This window comes from Anopheles funestus, chromosome 2RL, assembly GCF_943734845.2.
Source record: "Anopheles funestus chromosome 2RL, idAnoFuneDA-416_04, whole genome shotgun sequence".
Classification (NCBI taxonomy): Eukaryota; Metazoa; Arthropoda; class Insecta; order Diptera; family Culicidae; genus Anopheles; species Anopheles funestus.
Window position 1 is genome coordinate 55,547,800 of NC_064598.1, and position 15,067 is coordinate 55,562,866.

General features: G+C 43.2%; 1 protein-coding gene across 6 annotated transcripts in view; it reads left to right on the forward strand.

Moving 5' to 3' along the window:
* Positions 1-816: 816 nt before the first annotated feature.
* LOC125774609 (gamma-aminobutyric acid type B receptor subunit 2) overlaps positions 817-15,067 on the forward strand; it is a 40,224-nt gene continuing 25,973 nt past the window's right edge. The window contains exons 1-2 of one of the 6 annotated variants that reach the window (XM_049444691.1): positions 817-1,356; positions 1,791-6,454. The gene's annotated coding sequence lies outside the window, so the exon portion shown is untranslated. Of the gene's footprint in view, positions 1,357-1,383; positions 6,455-15,067 lie in introns of those variants that run through there. The other 5 variants (XM_049444693.1, XM_049444695.1, XM_049444694.1 and 2 more) reach the window with 5 other exon arrangements.

Below are 15,067 nucleotides of genomic sequence, written 5' to 3' on the forward strand. Positions count from 1 at the left end.
AGGTGTTACTTGAAGCTTCGAAAAGATGCGAAAATTTGCGCTACCAACACCGCAGCCAGAAAACCACGAGCGATAGCAAATCCTGACATTTAATCACTTCATGCTGTTGGGCGAATGCTGGACGATCGATAGCATGCGGTTCGTGACCAGTAGACGAGATAATAGCGCAACGTTCAGAGAAGGCAAATTCTAGCGCCTAGGAAAAAAAATGTTTAAAATTCTTGACTCGGCTGACAGCTTTTGGCACCGGAATCGGGGTACAATCGAATCGGTCTTTCACCACGCCGGTATACGCTGAATTCAACCTTCACAATTCAAAAGTTATCATTGGTTAGCAACATTTGATGGGACGTCATTCGTCAAAACGGGGGACATCGTTTCGGTTCTCATGCTTTAAGCTGAGTTTCAACGACATGCCGGAAAGACTTGGGTGAGTCTATTAGTGCATTTTGTGCCCATTTGCTAGCTGATGATTTTTGTACTAGAGTTGCTCCTAGACACTTGCTTGCTTGTGCCAGTCCGAGGCTAGGCAGTTTGAAATTGGCTCCTTTGCTTATTCGCTTTCCCCGTGCGTGGTTGAATGGCCGTCGTCTCTCGCCAAACGCATCGATTCGTGTGAATTTGCAAAACGAATACACAACCCTCGCGCATGTCAGCTGGCGCTCGTGCCGAGAAGGAACCCCACGAAGGCAAATGGTAAGCTTTCCATTAACGAAAAGCGCTTTCGCTCGCTGTTATTCGCAACCAGCGTCACCACACCGCGGCCAACCCGCACGTGTAGGTGTTTTCGCTGGTATCGCTTTTCCGAGTTTGGTGGTATCTCTCCTGTTTGCTGCCCTTAGCACGAGTGGGGCCAACGTTAACGGGCATCCATCCATACTGTTGCTCATTTCTTCGGATGTCGGGGGAAAAAAACCCGCTCTCTTCTTGTTGTTTTTCGATCTCGAACGATGATGCGCGAGAAAAACGTGACCATGGAGTGGCCATGCTTTGGGGCACGCTCAGCGGCAGTCTCCAAACGATTCTGATGCCGTGTGTATCGTTAGCCGTGTAACCGTCGTACACCGGGGGGAAACCCGATGTCCTGCGAACAGCGCTACAGTTTGCCTCGAATAGCTGGTGCCCGATCGGGCGCTTGTGTGGAGAGGGTCAGTCGCGCAACAGAGCGAAAGACAAAATCGGAGAGCGAATAATAGATGAGAGGAGAATTTCGTACCACACGAGCAGATCCGCTGGCATACTGTCACAAGCCAGCATTCCAGATTCGCCATTAGGTCCTTGCCAAGCTAAAGTGACAGTGGGTTCCTTATCCGTCGATATTGAATCATTTTATCGGGATTCCGTACCGTCCAAAAGGTGTGCTATTGTTAATGTGTTAGTAGTGGCTATATGCTAAGGATTGAAAAAACGTTGTTACAAGTGCGTCCGCGTGTGTGTGCCTGTGCGTGTGTGCGGATTTTTTTTTACTTTAGACAAAACAACGAATTCGGCTCACATTACAGCCGTAACATTTCATCCTCTCGCCCATTCATCCGTACAGCGCACACACAACAACAGTACACGACGGTGCTGGTCGTATCGGGAGCATTTTTCCGTACTCCACCCTTTTGCTTGTTTATGGGAGCCAAGCAACGTCATAAAATGTGTGTCACTGTCCGAGTTACCACCAAATCGTGCTGTTGTTTGTGTGTGAATATCTCAAATTATTACACAGCGCACAAAACGTTACGTTACACAAATGTGAAGCTTGCTTTTACGATTCCCATCCACTGGTGGTCTTCCCCGTACAGGTTTTCCATGGTGTGGAGCCCATGAAGTTGTTGCGGAACAACTACTCCGTGTACATACATACGAGCGCTTTCCATTTGCGGAGCCCCTAAACACTGCTAAACGATGCAGACAGACACACTGTGAGAGAAGGTAGAGAGAGTAGCAGCATCCGTGGCGCTGAGTAAACGAACAGTTAAATTATGTACTGCATAAGATTAGGTCAATTTTTGTTCCTGTTGAAAGCGCACATGCCGACATAATACTTGTACGATGGTACAACACCACCACTGTTGTTGCTACCGCTATATACACCACGATTACTACCACTGTGTTGCGACCGCGAATACTAATATTACTGCTACAACTACTACACAACTATTGCTACTATGGCTACCACTACTATGAAGCATCACAACCATTTGTGCTAGTGCTAGGGCAGCTCCACTTGTCATCCTCGTGGACAGTATGAAGAGTCCTTCACTTCTGAGAAGCATCATCCCAGACGGCGTAGCTTTCAGCTCATGACAACCGTTGCATAGCGGGTGTCGTTTTTCCTGTCATTCACCATTTTCTAGGTGTTGCTATAGTTGCAAATCGTTTCATAGCTACCTACATTTAAACGATTGCAGTAGTCAGAATAGAAAGGAAAGAGTTTCGGACTCAGAATCACAGAACAGTGTTGCTGGTTTTGTTGTTGTTCTCAACTTCAACAACAACCCGAGCTTAGGGTGAGGATGCTGAAAGTGTTAGCGACCGTTTGTATCTGGGGTGGAAGTCTTTCAACTAATCATACTCACTAACAAGCGGAAATTTCCGTGTTTAGTTTAATGATTTGCTTCTCCAACAATGAGATAATGAGAGATTACCATAGTGCATGGCGTAACAAGCTATTCGTCCACATTTTATTCACCTGTAAAAGTGTTAGTTAATGAGCTGCTGGAGAATTAGTTTAATTCAGTTTGCCGAAGCAACAGTAAATCCATTTTAGACCAGAAATTCTAGAGACATCATCATCATCATCTTGAGAGGTTTGGGTGAACTACGTGAAGAACAGTCGAAAGTATCCTTTTTTGAAATGTTTCTTTACAAAATAATGTGTGTGTGTGTATGTTGGGACGATACCTACTATTGAAGGTGAAACAGTAAACTCGCACGTTCTTTCTCATGCAGAAAAATTATTCATTACGTTTTACAGCGTTTTCCATCAAACACATCTCCATGTCACCCAACGGTAGTGTACTTAAGAGATAAACAATTTTCTCGAAGGATGTCATTCTCATCACCATCGTCATGCTTGCGCGTAAATGACTTTCTTTTCCTCGCAACAACCGATGGGCAGAACCGGCAACGGTGCCCACGCGAACACTGAAGATGAATGCGGTCGTAAAAAAGGAAAACCGCTTTCGCTTCGATCGAGATGTAGTACGAAACGTTCTGACTATCTAGCCCACTAGATGCTTCCATGCTGGGAAGCAGCACATTCATGTGACATGGCTTGCGGGTAGTGAGGCTAGAAAAAGTTGGTCCGTTTTTGTTAGCCTAAACATAGAGCGGTGTACCTTACAACGGTCGTGAAACGAACCTGGAATGAAGGTCGCTGTTGGCCTTTTGACCGTGTTGGAAATGGAACACGGGGCAAGGCAGGGTAAAGGTAAACTTTAGCGAGAGGCGCAGAGGTAGACAGTGCGGCCGGAATCCTTGGCAGCCAAGTAATGTCGGCGGCTAAGGCCAAACCGGGTCAACAAAGTGTGCCCTCCGGCCGCGAATGCAGAGGCTAACCGAAATTGCAGAGCTCACGCACCTGGCTTGTGGTTCACGTGTAGCATTTTATGTAACCTCCGTAAGCTGAAGAAAGAAAATAAACGGTTGGTGCTGGAATGACACAAGCGAGAAAGATAGATGGATGAAAGAGGAAGAAAACGAGAGAGAGAGAGAGAGAGATAGAGAGAGAAATAAAGGAACAAGACCAGAAAAAAGTAAGAATCGTTCGCCTGGTGCTGGTGGCCTTCGACGAGTAAGGCGGCTGTAAATCAATCGGAAAACTGAATCAAAAAAGAAGCAAAAACGAAACGGCGCGGAACCTGTGTAGTGAATCCGATGCCACAGCAGTAGGCATCGAACGTAACCGTAACCGCACCAGCACACGGTGAGTGATGTAGTATAGCAAGGGCTTCGCTAAATATCAATTTGTATTACTTTTGACAGTTCGTATTTACGATCCTTACAAACTTCACAAGTAGGCACCAGCGAGCTTTTCAACGAGCAAAAACCAAATCGCCTCGACAAAAACAGGGGGAACCTATATGTGAACCATTAGACATGTCGTGAGTAAGAAAACGTGCAATTGCTTTACGTGGAGCATGTAAAATGAAAAAGCCCCATTCGTTATAATGGCAAACACAAACACACACACACATACGTAGAGAAATGGTGCGGAAGGGGGAGAGGGGAAGGATAAAGTGAGTCACGAGTGTGTGAAAAAGCGAAACGGAACGGGAGTTGTAATCGTAAAGGGGGAGAAAATCAAAATGGACGGATGTCCGAATGGGTTAGCACCCGGAATCAAACCTTTAATTATTGATAGATATCTGCGAACCAGTTCCATGTGTAGTTGGCTGCTAACGTGACTGTATTTCTTCACTTGCATGCGATACACCATCACACAGCGATCTACATATATGCCCTTGCCCCAATATCGAGCGGTTTTGTTGTATCCTTTACGAAAACTTACATGCTCCAAACGGCTGTGAAACTTTGAATTGAAATAGCCGAGCCAAATAGCTGGTATAGCAAATGGTTGAAAAAAAGGGTTTCACCATCGGTGTTAGGCACGCCGAGCATAGCATTGGAATAGAACTGGCGGATTTGTTCGGGATGTGGTTTGCTCGTTTGGAAGAATATGTTTTATTATGTCCTTTTACTTCACGCATGATTATCATCGGTGGTGGTTTCGGAGCTAAAGTAAGCTTCTGTTTTCGGTTATCTTTCACATATTACACCGATATCGATACACAGGGCGGAAGCTCCGTCTCCGTGCAATGACGAGACAACTTTCCTTCCCAGTGTGTACATCGATTTTGGCTACAGCCAAGGACAAATGTCAAAAATGTAGCGTAGGCGTAGAAACAAATCGAAGCAGGCTGAGGGTGTTATATGGTGAGATGTGAAAATCATTCCAAATACATGTAGGTACGCCCGTGTGAGCCATCCTTTCTGCGCCACGTTCTTAGCTGGGAACGAGCAAATGGCAAAGCTTCTTAGAATGCCAGCACGATAGAGCAACGCGCGGATGTTCTCTAGCTCTGGCAGGCAGCATAACAAACTGACACCGTGTGGAATCGGCGAATGTTGATGAAAGAGGGTAAAACTGCGCCAAGCCAGCAATCCGTAGCCACGCGTGTTTGGTGGGGGAGATGTTATTTCACAGCACCATCGTCATTAAGCGCAAAGTGCTGCCATAGAAACGGGGATGGAAACAAAACGGCATCACATCCTTATACAAATATGTCTGCAAGCGATGAACGATTTGAACTGACAAAAGTAGAAAACAGCTAAAGCAAATGGAAAGCAACGAAACAATAATAAAAAAAACACAAGAATCCCCATCCCCCTTCTCCCGGTAAACAAAACAAAAACAACGTTATAAGTCACTTCGTCAAACAAACTCGCTCTTCAGCAACGAATTAACGCGAGCTTGGTACTGGGTAGCCTATGGCGTCGACTTACAGCTCTGCACAGGTAGATGCTTACTTTTCCCGTTCCGGTGTAGACAGGAAATACTGAGTGTACATTGTGTGCATGTTTGTGTGTGTATGTGAGTATATGTGCAGTGTGTCTGTTTGTGCATGTGTTTCGCAGGTTGGTGTTGTCGATGGCTTCGCAACAAAAGCTCCCAAAACACATCCATCCGTCACTAGAGTGAAGTGGCATATCATCATGGCGCTCAACAGCAGTAAAGGGCGCACATGAAGTAAAGTGGCGTAATCGGAGCTGGAGGATCGATCAGGAATGCATTAGTGTGTCTATTTACCGCTAGTGCCTGCACACGTGTGTGCCCGTGGCCGTTAGTGATTCTGTGTGTCTCTGTGTTTGTGTGTGGCCGTGTTCTATACCATCCCATCTCATCGCTTAGTGAGCAAAACGAAACAACAAGCTGCTGGTGTGAAAGAAACGGGGCAACGGTTGGCAGCAAGCAATGTGATCTATACCCCACCGTACGATGCACTCGCCGAATGTATGGTGCAGCACCGTGGGATCTAGTAGCGTGCAATGTGACGACAGTGAAACCGTGCGTGGCAAGCGAGGAAAATTGCATTCTCAAACGGTGAAAAAAGTGCACTGTTACTGAAGGGTTTTCGGGCACCGGTGGTACAGGTCCGGCATAGTGTGTCGCCTGTGTAAGAAGGTTCTAAGGGCAGAATGCAACGGTACGATATGGTACGGCACGGTGCAGATAGCTGCAATTCATCATCGTTGCACATGGGCGAAATGCGCTCCAGCGAGTTGTGCACACCTGATGACGTTATCTTTTGATCACGTTAGCAACAACAACAACAACAACAACCACAAAGAAAAACCGAAAACAGCAAAAAAAAACAAACAGGCAATACGTGAAGAAATACGATTGTGAAACGGCGAAAGAACGTACCGGCCACCGACGCTCTCGGAACAAAATTGAATCAAGGTAAGTGAAGCCGTCCGTCCGTCCGTAGCTCATCTGCAGTGGTCAGGAACCTTGTAGCACGGATGAATGTTTTTGTTCCAGTACGTGTGTGTGTGTGTGAGTGTCTTTTTTTTAGAAGCTTTTTTTTAGAAGCTTCAAACCTGGTACGGTGTCCTGTGGGAAACAATGTACGCTGGGTCGCTGTTGAACGATAACGTTTGATGGTTCTCCGTCTTTCTGTTCCTATTTCTGATGCTCAACCGATTATGCTTTTCTTTGCCGTCTATGAGTTGGCTTGCAATATTTCGACGAATAGATGGATGGCCATCCAGACCATCTCTATCCTTGCGCCGTCATGCTGCCGTGCCGGTGTTACATCAGCAGATTTCTGGTTACGCCACTATGGCTTAAGAACAATATCTTGACAATGTCGGTTCGAGATAGATAGGATGGAACTGAGTCTTAGTTTCGGTGGCAAATTTAGAGATAAGCCAGTAATAACAGCGTAACGATGTTATCACTTAATTCAATGACGGAGGGAAAAATTTCGTACAAACTAATGTGCTTTTATCGTTCGAAGCCAGGTCCCCGGCCAGGTCGTCTCCAGAGCGATAGCGAATTTCCATTGCCAGTGTTTCCATTCCACTTTTCGGCCTTTCTGCGCACGGTTTGGTTTTTTTTTTCGAAGTACAATTTTCGACTTTGACTACGATGCTTTTTGGTGGATCGTTGTCCGTTCTCCTTCGCAGCCCTTAGGGCCTATTCATTTTGGTGGACAAGGACTCTCGACTATTCGGACGCACCCGGCAGTGGCAAGTGGATTCACAAAGCGATTGTTGTTGGTGGGCGATGGCAACCGCACCATCCAACAATCGAAAGCATTTCGAGCCAGTCAATTTTGTTGCTAGAGGTGCTCGAAAAATAAAACCCAAACGAATCAAAGAATGTTTCGTTAATCTTTTTTCATTCCATTGCAAATACCCCACTTTAGGACCTTCGGCAGGATCGAGTCGTTTTCCTTTGGCGCATTTTGTCGAATCGCAACGGTAAACCATACCGGGTGTATCATTTAGATTCCGAATGTTGTCGTTGAGCTTTGGCCACTAGATGCTTTTGGGGGGGGGGGGGGGGGGGGGGGGGGGGAACTGTATTGCTGCTTTCCGGCAGAGCTTTGCGTATCAAGGTTGCGTACAGTCGATGCTGCTGCCTGAGCGCCGGGTATAGTGTGAGCCAAGGATTTTCTTTGCTTTATGGTGTGGTCCCAGCAGCAATTACCCATAACCTATGGCAGCATTGCCAGCAGAGATGAACGTTATAGTAAACCGTACTGCTTCCGCACGAGCCTCCATCTTTCGACACGCTCGACACAAACGTCACTGGCTGCCACCAGAGAGTGTGCGTAACTAAGCACAGTCAACAAAAAATGGTGTTTATTAACCCTTAATTTGATTACAGTGCTTATTATTGGATCGTTCTCGCCGAGTTCCTTTGGCAACAGGCATACGAGGCATACGATGCTGACTGCGAGTTCGAAAATTGCAGCAGCGTTTAAGCTTTTATGCCCAATAGAGGCGCCTCCTCGTTCACGCACGTGTATATGGGTTGTTGGAACTACATTACTGTACTTCTTTTTTCTTCGTTTTCCCCAGCCTGTGACCATTAAAGTGCGTTCCGATTTGCGATAAAATGTTGCTTCCAGCGAAAGATTACAGTACGAGCTTAAAGACGGTTATAGAAATCTTCTCAAGTGCGGCCACTTACTATATTCGATATGCTTGGGCTTTGAGGTAGATGACTCGATTCGGGTACGTTTGATTAATGCACAAGCTTTCGCAATTGAATGTAATTTCATTACCTTACAGCAAGCAATTACGAAACGCGCGTACTCACACTCGACCCCAGAGGCGCCTCCGGTACTCTGTGCCATGAGTAATCATTTGTTGTAATGTACGGAAACTGTCCGCTCTTTCCGATGCCTTTGTGAATGTTCAGAAATCAGTATTGTGTGGTGTGGTGATTGGTTGAGAAGTGGTTTCCTCTTTGCTGACTGTAATTACTTACTTATAATTAGCTCAAAATTCAAAGAACATCTTTTGCTACCGCAGAGAACTCACCGTCTCGATGGAGACGCCTGGTGTTTGTTTATGTAATGTGAAATCAACATGCAAATGGAAGGAAATGTTTCATTTCTAACTGACTGACAACTAGCAATTTGGCGGCGTGTAATATTATTTCACGGAAATATAATCTACTATCTCATCACCATGCAATCGTTCCAAATTTACATGCAAATGTGAAACGTCAACTGTTGATTTAGTACAAGTGTTCGCTTTTACGACAGTATTTCAGGAGGCAGGACGAATGAATTTTAAAATGTCTAGCATAATTTTAAAGTTTTGGTTGAAAGTGATGACCATGTTTAAGTGAATGTATCAAAACATGCTTGATTATAAATGGAGTATAAAGGTAACAGCGTTACATTTAATCTGTTGGCAATAAAATACAAGACGTTAATGTAGTCTGAACTGTACCGTTTGAACTTTACGGATCTACGGACCACTCTTGGTCGAACGCAGTGTATCCTGGGCTGTTTGATGGCCGGAATCTTTTTTATCTTAATTCTGATATTGTATATCCAAGTGGTCGGTTTAAAAGACATTACAGGTAGGGTTGGTTGGTGTCGCTCATATGCCATGGCCAAGCTACTAAAAAAAGTTAAAGTTATTTAAAAGCTTAAAGAACTCTGAGTCATTTTCCTCTGAAATTTGAATAAGAGAGTTCCGTTGGCTTTTGGAACTAATTATATAATAATTATATAATACTTAATAGGGGCGGGCCGGTGGTGCATGTGAAAAACGGCGCCCGTCCACACGGCAGGGACCGGGTTCAAATCCCATCCGGACCGTCCCCCCGTAGCATGGACTGACTATCCTGCTACGTGGTAAAATAAGTCTTGATACGGCCAGGCCGTTCTAACCGAGCAAAAAAAAATATATATATAATACTTAATAATAAAACTAGGTTAAATCCTATATTGAAACTATTAGCTAAATCTTTGCGATGTCTTAGAACTAAAGCTTAAAACTATACTGAACTATACGATACTGGAAGTAATTTAAACATTCACAATGAAAGTCAATTTAATGTTTTGATATCGTAACAATTATTGAAAATACACCTGGTTCGATCCAAAGTTTTTTTTTAATTGTAATTTTGCTGTTAGCTCAATAACCCTCGATGACTGGATGGCCCGATGGGAAGTCTTCTTATATCGACCGGCTTCACGTCAAGTGTCATTCAGTCAAGCATTGATATTGAGACCGATATTCATAGCAAGCTACGTAATTGAGTTCGGCGCTGTTTAAACGTTGTAAAAAATAAAGCTGTTGTAAGCAGTAGAAAAAAGCCCAATATCATCTATTGAATATATTGCCGCTTTTCTTTGCTACGAGCAGATTTAGCATGATCAAATTATCGTAGCGCAAATTGGTTTATTTATCAACATCAATTTCATAGGCGCATAGGTATGTTATTGAATTGATTTGAAGCATAAATATGTACACAATTTGAACTGATCTTTTTAAAAGCGATTTGTATGATAATGGCATTGCAATAAGAAAAACTGTAAATGATGTAGTGGTTGTGTGAACGCTTCTATGATTTTCCAGGTTATAAAACAAAAATAACTAATTATTGGTGTTATTATTGGTTATTATTGGTTATTATTATTATTATTATTATCCGAAATTAGCATCAGATTCTAAATGTTTATTTTGTTTTTGTATTCGGCAAAATACATGTTTCGATATCTTTGAAGTCTAACAGTAAGGTGGCCAAAGTTGACTGACAAATGGTCAATTGTGTAATAAGACATCGGTTTGCTTTCTAAGAAACATGAAGATAAAAAGTGACATGCAGATCGTATTTAGAAGTGATAGTTAGATCATTAGAGGAACAACAACGTAACAAAAATATATTTTTTTTACTTTTTTTTAAATAATTAATGTATTGTGAAAGGGCTTCTATATTTCATGAGGATTAAATGTCTTTTTTAAAACAAATCGAAATAGTTGAAATGGTTTCTTTTCTCAAAACTGTATATTTGAGTCAGTCGAAAAATTGTTATGTTGTAATTTAAAACATTTTTTTTCTCTTTAAGAACCTTAAAATCAATTTGAAGAATAAATCAAAACATAAGCTATGGAGAAAACAATACAAATAGTTAGATACCCAACTTGGGTATTCACTTCTATGTAATGTTAGAAATAATGGACATTTTTTACGTATTGCTGGAGGCGCCCAGTACTTTACTGGGCGCACGATTTAATCGGCTAAAATTGGGCACTAGAAATATTTACTGTTATAATGATATTTATAGTATTAAAAACAACATCGTTTTGGCAAATTTCGTATAATGTATTGGATTAGCTAAATCTATAATTTTATATATTTGGTATTCAACTCTCAACTTTGGTATTCATTTCTATATAGTCTTAGAAATTATGAACATTTTTTACGTATTGCTGGAGGTGCCCAGCACTTTACTCGGAGCCCGATATAATCGGGTGTGTACTTGAAATGTGTACTTGAAATATTTACTTTTGTAATAATATTTATAATATTAAAAACATCAAAAAATTTGAAAATTTTTGTATAACTTATTGGATTAGCTCATTCTACAATTTAAAAATAAATATTTAAAATATTTAAAATATTTGATATATATTTAAAATATTTCATAAAAATAGTTGATTATAAGCCTAGTCCCCTTGACAGAGATCGACAGAGATGTGGCTACATACCTATGAATACATTGGCGTAACGATCACTGAGGTCATGCCGGCCATTTCTGGCTTGCGAGACTTATTTTACCACGTAGCTGGATACAGGGGTAACGGTCCGGATGGGATTTCATACCCGGTCCTCGCGTGTGCAATAGGCGCCATTTATCTCATATAGCACCGGGCCGCCGCAAGTACAATTATTAATATTTAATACAATTACCAACATTTAAAACATCCCTGAATATACATACATGAACATACGGCAAGTTGTACAGTTATTCACTGGCATCTACTGTAACATAAGTAAGGAACAGCAAAAAAAAAACTTTTTGTTGTGTGTCCGGCGCATCGGTCCGGACGTGACTTGGTATCGGTATTTTTCGTTTAAAAAGCAAAGTCGCAACCACTACACAATCGAGCGATCGTATCAAAATACACTCTCAAAAAAAATCGCAGGAAGAAAGGTAACTTGTATTAAAGGGTCAGCTAAGCAGTAATTGTGAAAAATGTTCCTTTATTTTAATGAAAAAAGCAAACAAACCATAATTTTCAAAACAAATATTTTCAAACACTTTTTGCCCCTGCTGTGAATAAATTATTATTTCACGTAACGCTCGGCTGTGATACATTCCATTCATGTTCTTCAGTACTAACTGTGAATACAAGCATGACAACATTTTTCATCCATTAAAACAAAGTAAATACGAAGAAAAATCAGTATAAGTGGAATGAGTTTGAAATTACATTTGCTCTTTTAAACATCACATCTACCTGCGTACCTGTGCTGATAGGTGGTGCAACAGCAAATGTGGTTGAATGGCGGGTGCGGCAGTGCGGGAGATCTGCAGATGACAATTTTATGGCTGGCTGTGCCATAGACTAACAAAACCACCCCGAAAAAAAACGCGGTTTGCCGTTCGTTGATGGAAAATAAAGGTACAAACGCAACTGACAACCCGGGAAATAAAACCCCAAATCACTTGCAAAAGCATCATCCATGCCGGGATGGCGGTGCGGTATACGTGTATATCTCCATGTGACGTGATTTTACGCTTTTGTGGTTCAACGGCGGTGGTACCACCTCACAGTGGGAACATTTTTCTAATCACTAAATCTCGAAACCTTTGCACGTGCTCACGTTTGCCACTCGATGGTGCGATATCACCGGTATGCTGGTCATGGTGTATGATTCTTACTCACCTTTGTACCTGCTGCAGACCACCACGCGATCTGCAAATGAATGGAAAAGGGACTAAATTTGACCAAAAAAAATTACAAAAAATGGTTTACACTCCCACTGTCCATCCCACCGACATCCATACAAACACTTATTAAGAGAAGTTTGTAAACCTCCGGTTCTACACATGAGATTCGTTCGTATCCGGTATTTTTTTACATTTCTATTACGATTTCAGAGTAGCGATAAGCGCGTAGAAATTAAAACACGTTCTTCCTTGGTTCTTTCTGTCCCGTTTCGAACCTTTTTGTCACGTTTTGCTCGTGCGTGTGTGTGTGAGATTTTTGTCACTTGTACTCACCTTCTCTACTGTTCCATTTGTCCGATTTCACTCAAGCAATGTGGACCCATGTGTAAAAAAGCAAAAATCCATTTCGTGTTTGCTTTTGCACCGATGCTGCGTGTTTCCGTTTCCGGTTCCGTTTCGACACTTTTCACCAGAACCGATGTTAATCGTCCCTTCCTATGGGCGTCCCATTCGGTGTAGGCTTTTAGCTTAGTCAACCGCCCTCTCTCCCTGCGCCTCCGGCACACACACACACACATCCGGCATCGGTGTCAAAGTAAGTACCCCAGAATCAGCAGTCATTGCTAGACGGTGTTGCAAAGTTTCTGCTACCGGGAAAACAAGAAAGATGAAATGCCACCGAAACAAAACAACCGAAGGAATTGAAGCCATCATGATCCGATCGTTACCGGTTGTGTGGATACATTAACGCAGGCAAACATTTTTACAGTGGCACTTTTTGTCGTTGTTGTACATACTCCGCAATCTTTTACTCTTGTGGCTTGAATCGAAAAAAGAAAACAATAACGCTTCACTTCTACTTTGCATGGCAGCAATTGTACCAGCGAATGAGTGCACAAAAAGGAAAAGAAAGTATGAGAGGTTGATAACATCATAACGATACGATGGAGACGCACACCGAATGGTTCATATGCGGCACACAAGACACATCAGATGTAGTGAATCAGACCATCCTTTGCATAGCACTAATAGCATGTGTGTCTTTGAGTGCGGAAAAGAGAAATGTGGTGAATTACCGAACAGTGCCAAACACACCCATACACCCAAGTAAGCATCCCGCGCCATTATGAGCACGATTCATCGCGTGGAGATAAAAATGGGTTTTGATTCATAAGCTCCCCCAGCGGTAAATTAATCTTCCGCCGCGCTAACATTGCCTGGCATTATATTGTTAGATTCGTCCGACATGGTCCAACAGAGGCGGGGAAGTTCTAGCAGGCACCAGAATGTATAAAGTTTTCCTTTCGGCGTGGAGAATGCTAAGCCTTTGTTCAATATTGAACCTGCTTCCGGCTTTCACCGTACAAACAAACAAACAAACCAACCAACCAACCAGCACCGGCCGCTTTGAACTGCTGGCTTTCTTCTGTTCCTGTGACGCTACAGTTTGTGGTGCTTGGAGCGTGACGCTATCCGAGAAATTTCATTCCATTTTATTTCACTCTTTTATTCGCACCATTCACGTTCACGGGGGCCCTTTCGCCGTTAACGCCAGCGGAACGAAAAATGCATAAGCAATCGACCGACTCCTTCCCATCGCTCGACGATCATCCGTCTATTCGTTCGTTCGTCCATTTAAGATCTCGCACAACCACGCGTTAGCGAGACAAAAAGATAGGTCGGTTGGATGGTTGAAATTAAATTGATTCCCAAAGAAGCCACATGGAATTAATTTACATACTTAATGTGCGCCGCACGAACAAGTTGGCTGGCAGAAGAAGAATGGCAGGTCCTTTCGTCTCTCGGGCCCTTTGCAGCCACGTTTGATTCTGATCCTAGCTCTGTGTGTGTGTGTGTGTGTGTGTGTGTGTGTGTGTTGGGCGAAAATTTAAACACCCCAAACGCGTCCGGAGCGTAATGAAACGTAACGAGCCGCCGCTCTCCACCGGAAGCCCCAAACCAGTTGTTGGCAGTATTTGGAGCAACCGTGCGGACGTGGGATTATGATGGAGGAACCACTTGATGAAACAAATGAAAGCTGATGCCCGTTCTGCGGCAAAAGGCCAGCCTTCCATTGCTACCATTTTCCAGTAACTAATCTCGAATACATTCTAATGTGTGCCTTCATACATGGGAAGATTTGTGGGCAATCATGCTCTGAGCTGGTAGGAATAAGGGGTTGGATGGATATGGTGTTCGGAGAGGTACAGGACGCGGTTAAATTTTAACTATTTCTCCCACTCAACTAAACGGTGGTAAGTAATACCCACGTCGTACCTGGTTTTCGGTAAAACCCTATTCTCATCCTACCCAGTCAGGTTAGATTAATCTTCGTGGCGTGATGAACAGGGTCGGTGAGCAGGTGAGTCGGCAGAGGAATTATCCTTTCTCCATATCCATCTACTAATAATGGTTTTCTACCGGAAATTTTCCGCACCACACCATTCACGGTGCACAAAATTGAAACGGTAAAGCAAAGGATGTTCTAGCACAGGTTGGTTTTGTTACAATACATTTGCCCTGCCTTACAGCACACCCTGTACCTTCCTCGTACAATCATATGCTGCTACCAACACACAGCCATACACATAATCCATCATAGTGCGCAACACAGCTGGGGCACTCGGAGTTCTAGCAACTTGGGC